Genomic DNA, 19,731 nt, shown 5'->3' on the forward strand with positions numbered 1-19,731 from the left:
GAGAGTGTGTGTGCGATCGAGCATTACGAAGGCACGGCGGCGGCGAGGCGGTTGAGCGCGGCGTAGCGGCGTCTCCCTCTTCTTCGGGACGAGGAATTCACCACGAAGGCGAGCGTAGAGCGGTGAGTGACACACCCTTTGCTCTCTTGAGCTTCCTAGTTTAGGCTTGTTGTGTGCTTGGAGCCATTTGTGGCTCGCACACGGTGTATTGCAAGTCCCTTGCTTCGACAGTGCGGCAAGGAGCGCACAGAGTATCTTTGTAACATGCCATATCTGCATCAACATAACCTTCTAGAAAAATATCAGTTCCTTCAAAATACAAATCATTTGTTGTTGTCCCTGTTAGATACCTAAGTATCCACTTCACAGCTTGCTAGTGCTCTTTACCTGGTGAGTAGCGTTAAATGGTAACCTTGCATTTGCACTACATTTCTACTCAAATGTATACATTTTTTATCAAAGTTTTAACCTAGTGTTCATTCTCTCTTTCCGTAATAGCCTTTTTCCATACAAACACCTTACCCTTCTTAGATCTTTATGCATTTACATTATATTTCTCTCTTCATGCTAAATGTAAATAGTAAACTTAATTCTACTCTCCTAGTTTTTTTACTGCATATTATTTTAACTAATTACCTTTACTAATTTAAATAGCTATCTATATTCCATAATTTGTAAATAAATAATTTATGGACACTTATCTTACCCATCTTCTCTCAAGGGTAGGGTTAACCTTGTAGGCCTTCCCTTCCCCACCACTATGTGACCCAACTCTTGGATCATTTACTTGTGTTGGTCAACAAATCTTAAATATAATGTATATCCCCAATAAATCAAACTTTATTGGAGCCTACCTCATTTGTTTAAGGTGGATTCTCTTTTGAAAAAGCATGCTACACCTTGGATGCATGCTAAAGGGCCCCCTACAAGGAGCCTTGGTTCAAAAGGTGTTTTGGATGCATCTTGAACGCCTTAGCTCGTGAGTATACTTGAGGAACACTCCAAAATCAGCTTAAACACTTTGAGAAGGTCAAATTTCCCTTTACAGCACCCAATTCTGAGTTACAGGCTGAAAGTTATGGTGAAAACAAGGTGCTGCGGACACTGTTACTGCATGTCAAAGTTACAATCAGGTAAACCACAAGGGTGAAAAGTTTTCTTGACTTCTTCAACATTCTAAAATACCAATGGGGAGTTAAAAACCACTTGCATGTGGAGGGATCGTCTCAAGATGCTTCCAGTGACACAACAAACAGGATGGGGACACTCTGCAGGAGCCACTGGAGGGACATCATGGTGGGGCCCACATACATTATCAACCCTTATGGAGCCTCCACGACTTAAAAGGATATTTTTAATGAAAAAATAAGTTCCTTATTTGCATAATTGAAGGAGTGGTCAAAAGGGAACCTAACTATGGTTAATTACCTATCCTAGTCAAGTTTAACCTAACCCAAGGTCTTGTACAACTATAAAAAGGCCCTTTGGCAAGCACAAAAACACACACACCTACTCCATTGCTGCAAATAAGCTCCTCTAAGGTTAGGGAAGCCCTAATATCTCTCTCCTCTTGTCTCCCTATCCATTTCCTAAGCTCGCTATCATAAGCGACACCATAGAGAGAGTATCAATATGCTATTGCTACCATTCTCTTGCAGCAAACATTTCTCTTACCATACTCATCCTTAAATAAGGATTGTAGATTCTATATGAGAGCAAGGATATCAAGTTCAATGATCTATCTCATGGTTTGATCAACAAATTGTTGCAATTGGGGTGTCGTCATCACACTTTTGCTCTAAACGCATGTAAAATTGGTAAGCATATCTTGGTAGCTTCTCATATTTTGTGCTCATTGGGTTGCTTGTTTGTTGAGAAAGTTTTTTGTGCACCATGGCGTCTATTTGCGTGGATTCTCTCCTTATGTTGTATGTAAGTAAGTCTTGGGGCTGCATAGATGGAGAAGAGCTCTCTATGCATGCCGCCTTATGTGTGTAAGTAGTCTCTTCTTTTGGGAAAGGAAAGGAGTTGTCAAGTATTTGTGCATTATGGTGTTTTGAGTTTTGAGGTTTTGTGCTTGCTTTTCTTAGAAGTATATGAGAACTAATATGGTGAAGGTCAATCTTTGCATGTGAGTTTGTGCAGTGTTCAAAGGGATTGCTTAAGGAGTGTGTGTTGAATGGTTGAAGGGCATTTTGTGTTGAAGCACATAAGGAAGGTGTGAGTGTGTGTGTGTGTGTGTGTGTGTGTGTGTGTTGTATATGGTTTGTTTTGGTTTCCTTCTTTCTCCATAAAAGAGAGTGGTGCCCCTAAGAAATATGCGTGTGTAGGGTCTCACGGAGTGGTTGTCTGGTGGGAGCCTTGAGTTGAGCCCCATCTCAAAAAATCCGCTCTCATAAAAGTGGTGCCCCCACTGAGGAACTTTCCTAATTGCTTCTATTCTCCTCATGAAAAATAGAGTTGCACCATATGCTTTTCATTTTTTACAACGCATCCGAATTAACATTTGTGTAGATCGCAATTTGTTTTACCAACAACGCATTGTTTTTATGTTTGGAGCAGAAAGACTTAGTGAAATCTTGGCATCTCCAAATCCCATCATTCTTCCATTCATTAATCATGATGATTCATTTGATGTCCATGTTTTTATTTTGTTTTGAGGCAGGGACAAGAGGCGCTTAGATAGCGATCCACTCAAAGGAAACTTTCTTTAAGAGAAAGAAAAAGGAGAACACATTGTCACATGCACCAACGTGGAGCTGCTTCTCCTTTTACACCCATAGCTCGTCAATCTGTGCACATCATAATTGCTACAAAATTTAGATTTCAAGCAACCATTAGGAGAATTTTTGGACCCACTCGCCTTAATGAAATTAATGCCTCAATCAACCCTTTTATTTTGCCTATGATAAATTATGAACTAACACTTGATGTATATATTTTCATTTTGATGTGATCACTCATCGTAGTCAAAAATTTGTGGTACACAAGCCTCCTTGTATTGTAAAAATGTCAAGCACTTTTCCTACCTTTCATTCTAAAAATGGTGAGGATGCACAAGAATTTCTGGATAATTTGGAGATGGCACACCTCATCTCTGGGAGAGATCAAGAAGAGGTAAAGCTGCGTGCTTTTCCACTCGTTCTCAAAGGGGAGGCTAAGGCATGGTACGAGGCCTTGCAACCTCAAAACAAAACCAATTGGGAGAGGCTACGTGCAATTTTTCTTGCCAAATTTGGGCAAGGAGATACTCCAGAGGGTCTTTGGAAGTGTCTACTTCAACATAAACAGGTATTCCTTGAAGACTACCCATCTTATGAGGCCGTTTTCCTTAACCTATGGGATAAATGGGAGGCTACCTTACAAAACCAAGGTGGTGCACTAAACTTTCTAAAGAAAGATAGGTTCATGGCTGGCTTGTATCCAATTTTTAAGACCAAGGTAGAGTTAAAATTCCCATCAACATTTGAGGAAGCATGTGAGGTGGCCATGGTCAAATTCAAGAAGTTAAATTTTCAAGCACATAGAACAAGGGACCTAAATGAAGTCATTGAGAGGGATTCTTCACCAAGCATGGGAACACAAGTTAGGGGCTCTCTTGCCCAAACTTCACAAATAGGGGAAGGATCACAACAAGAGATCTTGCAAAGATTAACTCAACAACTAGAGAGTCTCACCTTGAATCTAGTGCAGGGCCTACCCCAACAACGACAACCAAGAGAAGGGAATCGCAATCAACGACGTCAAGCACAAGAGTTGAGATGCTGGAATTGCAACGAAGTTGGTCATGGCATGTATAATTTTCCTCACCCTCGAAGGCTTCCAGGGGACATATACCCTCCTAGACCCCCTCTGCTCATGGTGCAGCAAGAGCATGCTCAAGCCCCGCAAATTCTTCGTCGACCACCACCACCTCCAGTGGCAAACATCCCTCCTGTCCCACCAGTGGAGGAAGAGAGAGGAGTAAATGTCATAAAGCTGGAAGAGGAGATAGAGGTGAGCCCTATACATTTTGATGTTATGCTAGCAAAAAAGCGCACAAGAGCACACAACAAGGATGAAGACACAAGGAATGAAGAGTCAGAACCTGCAAGGAAGGAGAGGAAGAAAAAGTCAAAGAAGGAGGAAGGAGACAAGAAGCAGAGGTCAAGGCGAAGGGAGATCGGCATCAACGATTTTCCATTAGGAAAGAATATGGAACCCTACAACATCTTAGAAGATTTGCAAACTCAAAAGCCCAATATTTCTTGGCCTCAACTCCTATATCTATCACCCAAGGTGAGAAAGCACTGGTCCAAACTTGTAAGCACAAGACTCCCAAGAAAGAAAGAAAAGGTGACAGTAAAGGCATTGACTTCAAAGCCACAACAAGATGTGGAACCTATTGTAGATGCTTATGTAAGGGGTAGGAAGGTATCCAACGTGTATGTTGATGGTGGAGCACAAATGTGTGTGATCACGGAAAGAGCCATGAATAGACTAGGGCTTGAAATCACTAAATCCTCTAATTGTCAAGCTAGGCTGGCCAACAATGCAAGTGTGAAGTGCCTAGGGATCATCGAGAATGTAAAAGTTTCTGTATGTAATATAGATGCACGTGTGGACATGTATGTTATGCCAGCCAAGGGGGAGGGCTATCCCATCATCCTAGGGATGCCTTGGCTCATTGCTGTGAATGCAGATCAAAAATGGGGACGAGGACAATTGATTCTCAAAAAGGGGCAACATGTAGTATACGATTGGCATGAAGGAAAGCAGCTCGACATCAACTATGAGACCACGGTTGATGAAAAAAGTGAAGAGATTTTTGGCTCAAGCGACGAGGAAAGTTCAACCACTACATCCAATAGCGAAGAAGAATCATATTTGGAGGTAATGGGAATCATCTTCAACACATCAAAAACTCCATCAATAGAGGTTGACCCAACAAAGGAGCAAACAAAGGATGACAAAGGTGACCACAAGCACTTTGAAGACTTTGAGAGGATGCTTGCAAAAGATCTTACCCCTGAGGAGAAGCGGTCCTACATCGATATGCTCAAGCGGTATCCCAATTTGTTTATCACTGATTACTCACAAATTAGAGGTGTGGATGTTATAGAGCATGGCATAGAATTAAAACCAGGTACTAAACCTGTGGTTCAAAAGATAAGGCGCCTAGGAAAAATACAACAAGAGGCACTTTTGACAGAGGTTAACCGACTCCTCAAAGCTGGTTCCATTTACCCTGTGTCTAACTCTGAGTGGGTGTCCCCAATTGTAGTAACCCCTAAAAAGAACGGAAAATGGAGGATCTGTGTTGACTACAAACCGCTCAATGCTGCAACAAAGAGGGATCATTTTCCTCTTCCTTTCCAAGATGAAATCTTAAACGAAGTAGCCGGCTATGAATGTTACACAGTGTGTGATGGGTATTCAGGGTATTTTCAGTTAAAAATAGCAGAAGAAGATCAGTTAAAAACCACTTTCATCACACCTTGGGGTTGCTTTGCCTATAGAGTGATGCCATTTGGGCTCACAAATGCTCCTAGTACCTTTATAAGGTTTACAACTCTTGTCTTTCAGCCCTTGTTTGGAAAGTCAATTAGGGTTTTTATGGATGACTTCTGTATCTATAGTAGCCAAAGACTTCATTGCCAAAAAGTTGAGGAGGGGCTTAGGAGGCTTCATCAATTTGGGGGACAACTTAATCCTGAGAAGTGTCACATTGCACAGTCACAAGTGGTATTGCTAGGTCATGTGGTTTCTTTGCAAGGAATTCAAGTGGATCCATCAAAAGTAAATGCTCTCTTGTCACTACAACCACCAATGACAACCAAGGAGCTCATGACTTTCAACCACAAAGTAAGGTACATGTCTCGTTTCATTCACCTTCTAGCGGAAGCTATTGCACCTTTGCACAAGCTAGCAAACAAACCCACATTTGAATGGAGAGAGGAACACGAATTATGCTTTACTGAAGTAAAGGGTATTCTCAACACTCTTCCAACAATAATGCCACCAAATCCAAAGGATACATATTACATCACGCCAAGTGTAGGAATGGAGGCCATCGGTGTAGTTCTCATGCAAAAAGACCCAAAAACATGCTACATGAGGCCAGTATACTTTGCAAGCAAAGTCATGACCGCTGCAGAGAAGGGCTACACCGATATGGAGAAGGTGGTATTCACAATTATGTTTGCGGTAAGAAAGTTCCGATCATATCTCTTACCTGCACCATTTGTCATTCTCACCATGGAAAACAATTTACCATATGTTGTGCAACACATGAGCCTCTCATCTAGGATAGCCAAATGGGTTCTAGAACTTCAAGAGTTCGAATACACTTTTCTTGTGGAAGATAGCACAAGGGCAGGTCTTGGAAAGAGTCACCAAAGGCAGGAGACAAAGCTACACCACAAAATAATGAGGAGGAGATGGACAATGCACACATTTTGTGCTTTGATGGAGCTTACCGACGACAACACGATCAGGTAGCAGGGGGGGTTCTTATTCTAAGTCCACAAAGGGAAGTTCTTGTTAAGAAAGGTATCACCTTGGAAAATGTTCATTCTAATAATGAGGCTGAGTATGTCACCTTAAAGTTGGAGCTTGAAGAATGCAGAAAACTTGGCATCGAAAGACTTATAATAAGAGGTGATTCCTTACTAGTTATAAGGCAAATCCAAGGGATATGGAAGTGCAAGAACCCTACTCTAGTGGAGTGGCTTAGACAAGTGAAGGCTTTGATAAAGAACTTTGAAGCTACACAGGTACAGCATGTTGTGAGAACCCTCAACAAGGAAGCAGATTATCTCGCCAATGAGAAACTTCAGATCATGGTGGGAGGTGTGAAGCTCTACGAACCAAAGTACCAAGGCCAAGAGGAATTGAAGGACATCATATTTTTCCTCCAAACTGATGAGTGCCCTAAACACTTGGATAAAGTGCAAAGGCATAGGTTGGTAAAAAAGGCAACTCCTTACCAACTCATAGGAGATGATCTGTATCATAAAGGGAAAGATTTGGTGCTAAGAAGGGTGCCCTCTGTTCAAGAAATAGAGAGAATCCTCTTTTCATGCCATGATGATGTCTGTGGGGGTCATTTTTCTCATGATATTACAAACAGGAAGATTTTGCAAGCAGGGTTTGTTTGGCCAAGTCTACACCGTGATGTCCAACATTGGTGTAAGTGATACAAAGGTTGTCAGATTGCTGGAAATCGACGACTCACTTACGAACCTCGAGTTCCAATAATTTCGTATGGTCCTTTTGAGAAGTGGGGTGTGGATGCAATAGGCCCCTTACCTCGCACATCTACCGGGAAGGTCTTCATCATTGTGGGAGTAGATTACATGACACGATGGGCGGAGGTAGCAAGTACAACACGAATTACAGCCGAGGAGGTATCAAAATTTATCTTTGATCACATATGCAGTAGATTCGGCACACCATTAGAGATTTTGTCAGATCGTGGTCCAGGGTTTAGAGTAGAGCTCCTAGATAATCTTTCGACAAAGTTAAAAGTCAAACATTTGCATTCTACACCTTACTACCCTCAGTGCAATGGGTTGGTCGAAAAGGTGAATGGAATGATATGTAAGATCATTTCTAAGCAGGTTGCAAATCGATCAAACGACTGAGATCGTCATTTGACCGCAGCTCTATGGGCATACAGAACATCTTTCAAGGTATCCACTCAATTCACTCCTTTTCATTTGGTATATGGGCAGGAGGCACTCCTTCCTATTGAGGTGGAGATTGCAAGCTTACGCATTCTCTCACGGGAGCAAAGAGGCCAAAAGAAGCTTTGCAGGAAAGAATTTTAGATCTTCAACGACTTGAGCTTGATAGAGAAGAGTCCATCGACTATTACATTGCCCAAGCCACAAGCCAAAGGGACAAAATCAACAAGAAGCTCAAGGGGAAAGGATTGAAGGAAGGTATGTTGGTTCTTCGCTATGATAACCGACTTGATACTCGACTTGACAAAAAGTTTTTGCAAAGATAGGAGGGACCTTTCATGATAAAAACAAAGTTTGGGAATGGTAGTTACAGATTAGCAGATTTATCAAGAAAACTCCAAAAGACCAGAGTCAATGGATGGAGATTAAAGCCCTACTTTCAACGTATCAATCCATGTAAAGAATGAGGATGCAAGAGAGCTACACAAGACAAGCACAAAGCACACAGAGATGGAAAGCTTCTTCTTCTTCTCAGAAAAGAGAGTACAAAATGACTAAGTGCTAAAGCTGAAAAGTAGCACATATGTACATGCGGTCACTAAGTGTGAACTTTCTAGAAGCGTACTAGGCTGGCACTATAAGTGTAGTCCAGCTGTAGAATCACTGGCAGAGATCCTCCGTGTCAGTCACCTAACGCACCAGTGAGTAAATGCCGTAAGCGGCCAAGACCCGTAGTGGATGCCAGCTCAAGGTGTAGAGCTCGACATCTCAACACTCCCCCTCGAGCTCTGCATGTCGCAGAGTCCAAGCATAGTCCGGAAACGTCGAAGCTTCTCAGCTCCGAGGACCTTGGTAAAGATATCCGCTATCTGCTCCTCTGTGCTGACGTAGACCAAGTCGATGTCGCCCGCCAACACTCGCTCTTGAACGTAGTGGTAATGGACCTCTATGTGTTTGGTCCTAGCATGGAACACTGGGTTCCTAGCCAACTGCATGCTGCTGAGGTTGTCACAATGAATGACAATCTGCTGGTCCACCTGCACTCCCAAGTCCTCAAGTAATGTGCGTAGCCAAGCTACCTCGCACGCCGCAACTGCTGCACTTCTGTACTCGGCCTCTGTGCTCGATAAAGCAACCGTAGGCTGCTTTTTGCTACTCCAAGTAATAGCAGCACTCCCAAAAGAGAACATGAAGCCACTCGTAGATCTCCTATCAACAATGCTACCTGCCCAATCTGCATCTGTATACCCATACAAGGCTAATGGTGCATCTGCTGCATAGAACAATGCATAGTCAAGAGTCCCTTGCACATACCTAAGTGTGCGTTGTACTCCATCCAAATGTGGCTTCCTCGGAAGCTGCATGAACTGACTCTCCAAGCCTACTGTGTAGCTCAAGTCTGGCCTTGTGATAGTCAAGTAGATTAGACTACCCACCATCTTCCTGTACATATTGACATCCTCAACAACATCACCCTTCTCTGCACTCAGCTTTGCATTCACATCCAAGGGAATGGAAATCGGCTTACAATCAGCCATACCATACTTTGACAACATGTCCAAAGCATATTGTCTCTGTGACAGCCATACACCCTCTAGAGTCCCGATCACCTCAATGCCAAGAAAGTAGCGCAACTCGCCCAAATCTTTCATTTCAAACTCCTGTTTGAGAAGACCCTTCACATGGTCAATCTCCATAGCATTGTCACCAACAATAATAAGGTCATCTACATATATGGTAATGACCACAATCCCCACATCACTCTCACGTACATAGAGTGAATGATCAGCATGATCTCTCCTAAAACCAATACTGACAAGATACTTGGCAATCCTGTCATACCATGCTCTAGAGCCCTGCTTCAAACCATACAAAGCTTTGAGAAGTCTGCATACATAATCTGGGTAACCTGGATCGACATAACCAGGTGGCTGATCATATACACTTCCTCTTGCAACTCACCATTCAAGAAGGCATTCTTTACATCCATTTGATGCATAATCCATCCTCTAGATGCAGCCACTGCTATGACAGCTCTCACAGTCGTCATCTTTGCCACTGGAGCAAAGGTCTCCTCATAGTCTATGCCATACGTCTGTGCATAACCCTTTGCGACCAGCCTTGCCTTGTGACGCTCAATGTTACCATCAGCCTTATGCTTGGTTTTATACACCCATTTATAGCCAATAGCTTTCTTGCCACTTGGCAATGGCACCAACTCCCATGTGTCATTTGCTTCCAATGCAGCCATCTCTTCATTCATTGCATCATCCCAATGCACATTTCCAACTGCATCCTCAAAACATGTGGGCTCCACATCCTGTATCACATTAGCCATGTAGGCTTGGTGATGCGCTAGATACCCATCATAAGTCAATTTCTGAACTGGATTTCTGACTCTATTAGATCTGCGCGGTCCTTGGTCACTCCTTTGCCCTCTAGCATCTTCTTATACTTTCCTTACACCAGGTGTCCTGACAGCGAGAATTCCAAATTCCTCATCAAGACTTTGTTCAGAACCATCTGAATCCATGTCTACATGTCAAAAACCTGATGATGCATCAACCATAAAGGGAGGTTCATCAACCTTTTCGTTTCCTTTTCGTGATACATTCCCTGTACCTGTTGGTGGAGTAACCTGCGTACGTAGTCTACCATTCCATGGTTTCTCAACAGAGCCACGAGAAGAGGACTCTTGTGGTCCACTCAAAACCTGTGACTGTGGCCTCACATTTTGTACAACCACATCATCTTTTACATCAGCCCCAATAGTGCCATGTGCATTACTGTACCAGCTGCTCATCTCATCAAAGACTACATCTCTGCTCACTCGTAATTCTCGTGTAGTAGGATTGTAGCACCTGTACCCCTTTTGTTCAAGGGAATATCCCACAAGAATACATTTCTCTGCTTTAGGATCCAATTTCCTACGCAACTCATCTGGTACATGCACGTAAGCTATGCAGCCAAACACTTTCAAGTGTGCCAAATCAGGCTTTGTACCTGTAAACTTTTCCTCAGGTGTTACATCATGCACCGCAGCTGTAGGTGTCCTGTTCATAATGTACACAGCTGTATTTACAGCTTCAGCCCAGAAATGAGGAGGCATGTTCTTCTCATTCATCAATGCACGTGCAACCTCTGCAATGTGCCTGTTTTTCCTTTCTGCGACCCCATTCTGCTGTGGAGTATATCTGCATGTAAACTGCCTGTGTATACCATGCATTCGCAGAAAATCTGAAAAATCATTGGAGAAGTACTCTCACCCTCCATCTGACCTCAATGTCTTGATTTGCATATCTGTCTCCTTCTCAATCATGACTTTGAAGTCTTGAAAGTGACCAAACACTTCACTTTTGTTACGTATGAAGTAGACCCATACTTTCCTTGTATGGTCATCAATGAAAGAGAAATAATACCTGCAACCATGTATACTTGTAGTATCGGTTGGACCCCAAACATCTGTGTGCACCACCTCAAGTGGCCTTTTACATACATTGCGCTCATGTGGAAATGAGCCCTTTGACTATTTTCCAAACTGGCATGCTGCACACACACTTTATGCATACCATCCACCTTGAATTTGGGCAAACCTTTTACAATCTGTTTTGATTGCATGCTGCGCAATCTCTGCTCATTGACATGGCCAATGCGTTTGTGCCAAATGTCAACATCAGCCACAACACCTGTGCCCTGTGCAAATAATGCAGCTTTTACCTCAGGCATGTCTACATTCAGCGTAAACATTCTGCCCACACATTTGCCCTCTGTGATCAGCTTACAGCCATTCTGGAAATCTTCTACATAACAGCCATTTGGATTGAAGCGAACCTGCAAACCCTGCTCAACCATTTGTCCAACAGAAACAAGATTCTTTGTAATGTTTGGGACATGAAGTACATCTGCTAAGTACTTTGATTTCCCACTCTTCGTATTTAGAGGTATGTCCCCTACATGAGCAATGGGGTGAGCTGTGTCATCTCCTGTCTGCACATAGCCTGACACATCTGGTTTGCACATATCTCTAAACCACTCTCCACGAGACGTCATGTGATTAGAGGCACCTGAATCCACATACCAAACATCATCTTGGGTGGAATTCTCTGCAGTCATTGTATTCATTACATGCTGCATAACAAACATGCGCTCGTTTTTGCTGTCATCTGCATCTCTGCTAGTAGATGCATAGTTGCCCTGTTCTCTCTTTCTACTTGCTTTTCCCTTTGGACAGTCACGTGACATGTGACCTCTTTCACCACAAGTCCAACATTCTCTACTATCTGGAGTATGTTGCTGCCTGCTTGATCCTGCACCATGACCTCTTTGACTCCCCCTGCCTTGAGACTGGTTTCCCCTACCACCTGTATTGTTTTGATTTGATTGACCTTCCAGAAATTGGCCCCTGCAACCCCTTGGGCCTCGACCACGACCTCTACCTCTACCTCTGTTGGAGTTAAAATAGAAGGCCTGTTCAGAATTATTTCTGCCATGAGAAGAAGATGTGTCAAGGTTCTTCTCCTCAAGAATAAGCATAGAAATCAAATCTTGGAACACGGGGATGTCGTCTCTTGTATTCATGGAAGACCTAAAATGTACATACTCATCTCCTAGACCATCCAAGCATGCACGGACAATGTCATCGTCTTCCACTGAGACTTTAATAGATCCAAGAGCCTCAATGATACTCTTGATCTTCAAGGCATAATCATTGATTGAGAGGTTGTTCCTCTTAACCTGATTTAGCTCCGACTTTAGTTGAAGCTTCCTGGCCTTGGTGTTCACCTCGAACACTCTGCCTAAGTTTCTCCATGCAATGGCGGGGGTTTCAGCATCCTGTAGATAGCCCATCATGCCATCTGTGATGCTCATAGACAGCCAATACATCACTTTGCTCTGGCCTTGTTGCCAGTCCCTCAAAGCTTTCCTTTGTTCTGCTGTAGCATTTGCCTCGGGAATCTCTGGTTCCTTTTCATTGTCTCCTTCTACATAGTCCCAATAACCTTTTCCTTTTAGGAAATTTGTTATTCTGAACTTCCATGCAGGGTAGTTATTTTTCTCAAGCTTCTCAGTAACAATCTGACTGAAACCGTCAGACATCTTGAAGCACTAAGACAAAATAGCTGCAATCTGCAAAAACCTCCAAATCTGCTGAACCTGCTATCGTGGTTCCTGTAACGCTTTCTACACTCAACGAGTGTCCACAATCAAGCGTTTCACAACCACTGTACTTGTACAGTAAATCTCTGTATACTGCACTTTGGAGACCTGTTCAGAAACTTGTGCGAACGAAGGGATGGTGATGCTATTGCTCTCTTAGCCTCTCTTGCCTGCACCAGGCTCTGATACCATGTAAAGAATGAGGATGCAAGAGAGCTACACAAGACAAGCACAAAGCACACAGAGATGGGAAGCTTCTTCTTCTTCTCAGAAAAGAGAGTACAAAATGACTAAGTGCTAAAGCTGAAAAGTAGCACATATGTACATGCGGTCACTAAGTGTGAACTCGCTAGAAGCGTACTAGGCTGGCACTATAAGTGTAGTCCAGCTGTAGAATCACTGGCAGAGATCCTCCGTGTCGGTCACCTAACGCGCCAGTGAGTAAATGCCGTAAGCGGCCAAGACCCGTAGTGGATGCCAGCTCAAGGTGTAGAGCTCGACATCACAACAATCCATTGATAGGAAGTCATCTACCTATATCGTCTAAGCTCCAAATTGGCATGGCTCCCTTCGGCTTGGCAAATGCTCCACCTATTTTTAAAGCTTTGATGTGCAAAGAAGAACCAGCCTTGGAATCTCAACATACCCAAGGCAACCCTCCCATCTCCGATTTATGGGATTGAGGTAATGAAAAGCAGGTCTAATGGAGTAAAAGAGTGTATATCACTCCTCCTTTTTTTAGAAAAAAAAGAAAAAAAGAAGAAAAAAAAAAGGAAAAAAACTCTTTTGTTTCATTTAGGAGCATGAATGATCCTAGATGAAGGGGGAGGGCTAATATGAGTAGCATTAAATGGTAACCTTGCATTTGCACTACATTTCTACTCAAATGTATACATTTTTTATCAAAGTTTTAACCTAGTGTTCATTCTCTCTTTCCGTAATAGCCTTTTTTCATACAAACACCTTACCCTTCTTAGATCTTTATGCATTTACATCATATTTCTCTTTTCATGCTAAATGTAAATAGTAAACTTAATTCTACTCTCCTAGTTTTTTTACTGCATATTCTTTTAACTAATTACCTTTACTAATTTAAATAGCTATCTACATCCCATAATTTGTAAATAAATAATTTATGGGCACTTATCTTACCCATCTTCTCTCAAGGGTAGGGTTAACTTTGTAGGCCTTCCCTTCCCCACCACTATGTGACCAAACTCTTGGATCATTTACTTGTGTTGGTCAACAAATCTTAAATATAATGTATATCCCCAATAAATCAAACTTTATTGGAGCCTACCTCATTTGTTTAAGGTGGATTCTCTTTTGAAAAAGCATGCTACACCTTGGATGCATGCTAAAGGGCCCCCTACAAGGAGCCTTGGTTCAAAAGGTGTTTTGGATGCATCTTGAACGCCTTAGCTCGTGGGTATACTTGAGGAACACTCCAAAATCAGCTTAAACACTTTGAGAAGGTCAAATTTGCCTTTTACAGCACCCAATTCTGAGTTACAGGCTGAAAGTTATGGTGAAAACAAGGTGCTGCGGACACTGTTACTGCAGGTCAAAGTTACAATCAGGTAAACCACAAGGGTGAAAAGTTTTCTTGACTTCTTCAACATTCTAAAATACCAATGGGGAGTTAAAAACCACTTGCATGTGGAGGGATCGGCTCAAGATGCTTTCAGTGACACAACAAACAGGATGGGGACACTCTGCAGGAGCCACTGGAGGGACATCATGGTGGGGCCCACATACATTATCAACCCTTATGGAGCCTCCATGACTTAAAAGGATATTTTAATGAAAAAATAAGTTCCTTATTTTCATAATTGAAGGAGTGGTCAAAAGGGAACCTAACTATGGTTAATTACCTACCCTAGTCAAGTTTAACCTAACCCAAGGTCTTGTACAACTATAAAAAGGCCCTTTGGCAAGTACAAAAACACACACACCTACTCAATTTCTGCAAATAAGCTCCTCTAAGGTTAGGGAAGCCCTAATCTCTCTCTCCTCTTGTCTCCCTATCCATTTCCTAAGCTCGCTATCATAAGCGACACCATAGAGAGAGCATCAATATGCTATTGCTACCATTCTCTTGAAAACATTTCTCTTACCATACTCATCCCTAAATAAGGATTGTAGATTCTATATGAGAGCAAGGATATCAAGTTCAATGATCTATCTCATGGTTTGATCAACAAATTGTTGCAATTGGGGTGTCGTCATCACACTTTTGCTCTAAACGCATGTAAAATTGGTAAGCATATCTTGGCAGCTTCTCATATTTTGTGCTCATTGGGTTGCTTGTTTGTTGAGAAAGTTTTTTGTGCACCATGGCGTCTATTTGCGTGGATTCTCTCCTTATGTTGTATGTAAGTAAGTCTTGGGGCTGCATAGATGGAGAAGAGCTCTCTATGCATGCCGCCTTATGTGTGTAAGTAGTCTCTTCTGTTGGGAAAGGAAAGGAGTTGTCAAGTATTTGTGCATTATGGTGTTTTGAGTTTTGAGGTTTTGTGCTTGCTTTTCTTAGAAGTATATGAGAACTAATATGGTGAAGGTCAATCTTTGCATGTGAGTTTGTGCAGTGTTCAAAGGGATTGCTTAAGGAGTGTGTGTTGAATGGTTGAAGGGCATTTTGTGTTGAAGCACATAAGGAAGGTGTGAGTGTGTGTGTGTGTGTGTTGTATATGGTTTGTTTTGGTTTCCTTCTTTCTCCATAAAAGAGGGTGGTGCCCCTAAGAAATATGCGTGTGTAGGGTCTCACGGAGTGGTTGTCTTGTGGGAGCCTTGAGTTGAGCCCCATCTCAAAAAATCCGCTCTCACTTGGGTTGTCCATGAACCTACTTACAACTCCCACTGCATGTGCATTGTCTGGCCTTGTCCAGACCATAGCATACAGAACCTAACGCTGCAGCATATGGAACTTTAGACATATACGCTATCTTCTCTTGTGTCTTTGGACACATATCCTAGGTTAGTTTAAAGTGACCAGCCAAAGGTGTAGAAACCATTTTTGCATTTTTCATTGTAAACCTTTCTAGTACCTTCTTGATGTAATCCTCTTGAGACAACTTTATTGTCTTCTTCGTCCTGTCCCTTGATATCTTCATACCAAGTATCCTCTTTGGAACACCTAAATATTTCATTGAAAAAGATCTGAACAACTCCTCTTTTAGGTCTTTGATGTCCTGCATGTTAGCACTTGCAATCAGCATGTCATCAACATACAACATTAGGATGATGAACTTCCCATCTCCCAAATTCTTCATGTAGACGCAGTGATCCGAGTTGCATCTTGTGAATCCATGATCCAAAATCCATTGATCCAACTTCAAGTACCATTGTCTTGATGCTTGCTTTAAACCATACAAGCTCTTCTTTAATCTGCAAACCATTTTCTCCTTACCTTTTACTTCATACCCCTTTGGTTGAAGCATGTAAATTTCCTCCTCTAAGCCACCGTGAGGGAATGCCGTATTTACATCCATTGCTCAAGATTTAGATCATGAGCAGCCACAAGGCTTAAGACAACAAGCCTAATTGAGTTCATTTTTACAACAGGAGAAAATATTTCATTGAAGTCAATACCTTTCTTTTGAGAAAATCTTTTTACCACAAGCCTAGACTTGTACCTTTTCTTCCCACCTTCTTCTTTCTTCAGCTTATACACCCATTTGTTCTGAAGTGCCCGCTTACATTTAGGCAACTCAACCAACTCCCATGTTTGGTTGTGATGTAATGAGTCTATCTCCACTTGCATGCTCTTCATCCATTCTTCTTTGTATTTGTGTTGCATAGCTTCTTCGTTTAATTTTGGCTCTCAAGAATTTGAGATCAAGAGATGGTTGAAGGAAGGAACGAACCTTTCTGGAGGTATACTTGCTCTTATAGATCTTCGGGGAATAGATTGAGGCTCCTCATTTGGTTGACGTTGTTGCACATTGTGACAGTTTGCAGTCCTTGAGTCTTCACCGTCCTCAAGCTCCATGTACTCATCACCTGTTCTTTTGTTTGTTTTCTTTCCAAGTAATCTTTGTACATATTTTGTTTGTTAAAAATAACATCCCTACTCCTAAAGATTTTACCATCTTGAGGATTCCATAGGCGATACCCAAAGTCATCTTGTCCATAGCCAATGAAGAAACACTTTTTTGGACTTTGCATCTAGCTTTCATCTTAGGCTTCTATGTATGTGCATGTAAGCCTCACAACCAGACACTTTGAGAACTGCATAATTCACCGGTTTACCTGTCCATGCCTCTTCTGGAACTCCCCCATCCAATGCGGTTGAGGTGACTGGTTGATTAAGTCCACATACGTACTTATAGCTTCCGTCCAAAGCTCAAGCGGTAGGTCTGCATGTAGTTGCATGCTTTGTACATCCTCCATGATTGTTCTGTTCATCCTTTCAAAAATTCCATTTTGTTGATGTGTCCTTGGGGTTGTTCTTTGCCTCTGAATTCCATTGCTAGCACAGAAGCTTTCAAAAGCTTGGTTGCAATATTTGCCTCCATTGTCGGATCTCAGGCATTTAACCTTAGTACCTATTTCATTCTCCACAAAGGCTTTGCACCTTTGAAATATGGAAAACACATCGGATTTATTCTTCATTACATAAACCCATGTTTTCCTAGTCGCATTGTCTATGAATGTTACATAGTACAATGAGCCACCAAGTGATGGTGTACTTGTAGGACCCCAAATGTCAGAATGAACCAACTCAAGTTTTTTATTTTTTCTTTCATTTCTTGTATTTGTTTTTGAAATTTTATCCCCTTTTGTTTACCATAAACACAATCTTCACAGAGCTCTAAGTCCACTTCTTTCAAACCTGGTAGAAGCTTCTTTTGTTTGAAGGATTTGCATTCCTTTGGCACTCATATGCCCAAGCCGATAGTGCCACCCTGCGCTGTCGAATTCCATAGCTATTGCACAAGTTGAAGATTGCATGCTAACAATACACAAGTAAAGTGTACCGACCTTTTCTCCCTTGGAAACCACCAAAGATCCCTTTGAGATCTTTCACCGTTTGCTTCCAAATGCAATGTTGTGACCTTCATCGAGCAATTGCCTTGTAGAGATCAAATTTTTGCAAAGAGAAGGAACATGCCTAACATCTTTAAGCTTCCATTCGTTTCTGATAGCAATTTTGATGCAAACTGTACCTTCGCCGACAATTCACAAGCTTCATCATCTCCCAAGTATACATACCCAATATTACCTTTGGTGAATCTTGGAAATGTTACTTGTGTGGTGTCGCATGGAATGAAGCCCTGGAATCTACTATCCAGGAATTAGACACATTGTCTAATGAGAGAATTAGAGCATCTTGCTCTATTTTACCTGCCACATTGGCCTCCAATGTTGGCTTGTTGTATTGAAACTCCGACTCCTTCTTCTGCTTGGACCCGCAATCCTTCTTGACGTGGCCCTTCTTGCTGCAGTTCCAACATTAAAGAACTGACTTTGTGCGTGACTTGCTCTGTCTTGAGCGATCACGACTTTTGGTTTTGAACCTCTTCTTAGGCCTTCCTCTTGTTTCTACTGACAATGCAACACTTGATGATTCTCCTGTGCTTCTCCTTTGCATTTCCTCGCTTAGGAGAACATCATCAAACTTAAGAGTATTTGTGCCAGAAATAGAATTATTTACAGCCATCACAAGGCTATCCCAACTATTCGGTAGAGACGATAGTATAAGGAGAGCTCGCACTTTGTCATTGAAATTTATTTTCACCGATCGAAGCTGACTTATGTTTGTGTTAAAGTCATTTAGGTGGTCTGCCCAACTGAACCATTCTTTGCCATATTTAGATTGAATAAGCGCTTCATGAGAAATACCTTATTGGATGCCAATGGTTTCTTGTAGAAGTCGTCAAGTGACTTCATCAAGTCCTCCGTGGTCTTCATCTCCAAAACGTTAAAGGCCACCGTTGACGCCAAGCTTAACCGGATTTTTCCCAGTGCCTTTTAATCAAGGACAATCCATGCTTCATTTGCCACCGTTGCGGGATTCTTTGCAAGACCGCCTAGTGGCAAGTAGAGGTCCTTCTGGTAGAGATAGTCTTCAATCTGCATCTTCCAAAGTTGGTAGTTTTTTCCGTTGAACTTCTCAATCTTGAGCTTCCCTTCCTCCACCATTACTCCCACTCAATTCAAGGAATCCTTTCCTTGAGATAATTTAGCTACGAGCAAACCTTGCTCTGACACCAGTTGTTAGGAAATATGACGTAGCTAAGTAGATAACTGAGTAGATTACTTAATGGAGAGATATAATTTTTACACACAAGAGATTAGAGAGAGAGAGAGAGAGAGAGAGAGAGAGAGAGAGAGAGAGAGAGAGAGTACACACGATATACGTGGTTCACCCAATGTGGGCTACGTCCATGGGAAATTAGCCACTCAATGGCTTTAGTACCTCAAAACAAGAAGTAGGTTACAAAGGGATTATACCCTTTTGGAGCTCCCACCTTGCTTCACTCTCACCACCTCAAACCCACCTTGTTGCATCAACTTTACACCGTGAAATGTGTGTAAAAATGGCATCCTTTTATAGGCCAAAAGTGCTGCCCTCTCTCATGAGAGGCAGCCATGTGTAGCCGCCCTTGTGTAGATAAGTCCAAAGAGGACCCTCCAATCCGCCCATGTGTGGCTGCCCTTGAGAAGACAAGTTCGCTTTTGAATTCGACCACCGGCCATTGAATTCGTCCACCGGCCACTGGCCATTGACTTTCAACCATCGGCCACACCGGCCATTGACTACTGGCCACCGGCCAATCGACCGGTCATTTTCCGACCACTTTCCGGCCGTTGTCCAGCCATAATATTCTGGCGATGAAAATTTTGGTTTCCGGTGAGTGATTTAGGTTTCTGACAATGTGATTTTTCTTCACGTATGATGTCT

Source organism: Adiantum capillus-veneris, chromosome 29 (assembly GCF_014529385.1).
Source record: "Adiantum capillus-veneris isolate H3 chromosome 29, ASM1452938v2, whole genome shotgun sequence".
NCBI classification, from domain to species: domain Eukaryota; kingdom Viridiplantae; phylum Streptophyta; class Polypodiopsida; order Polypodiales; family Pteridaceae; genus Adiantum; species Adiantum capillus-veneris.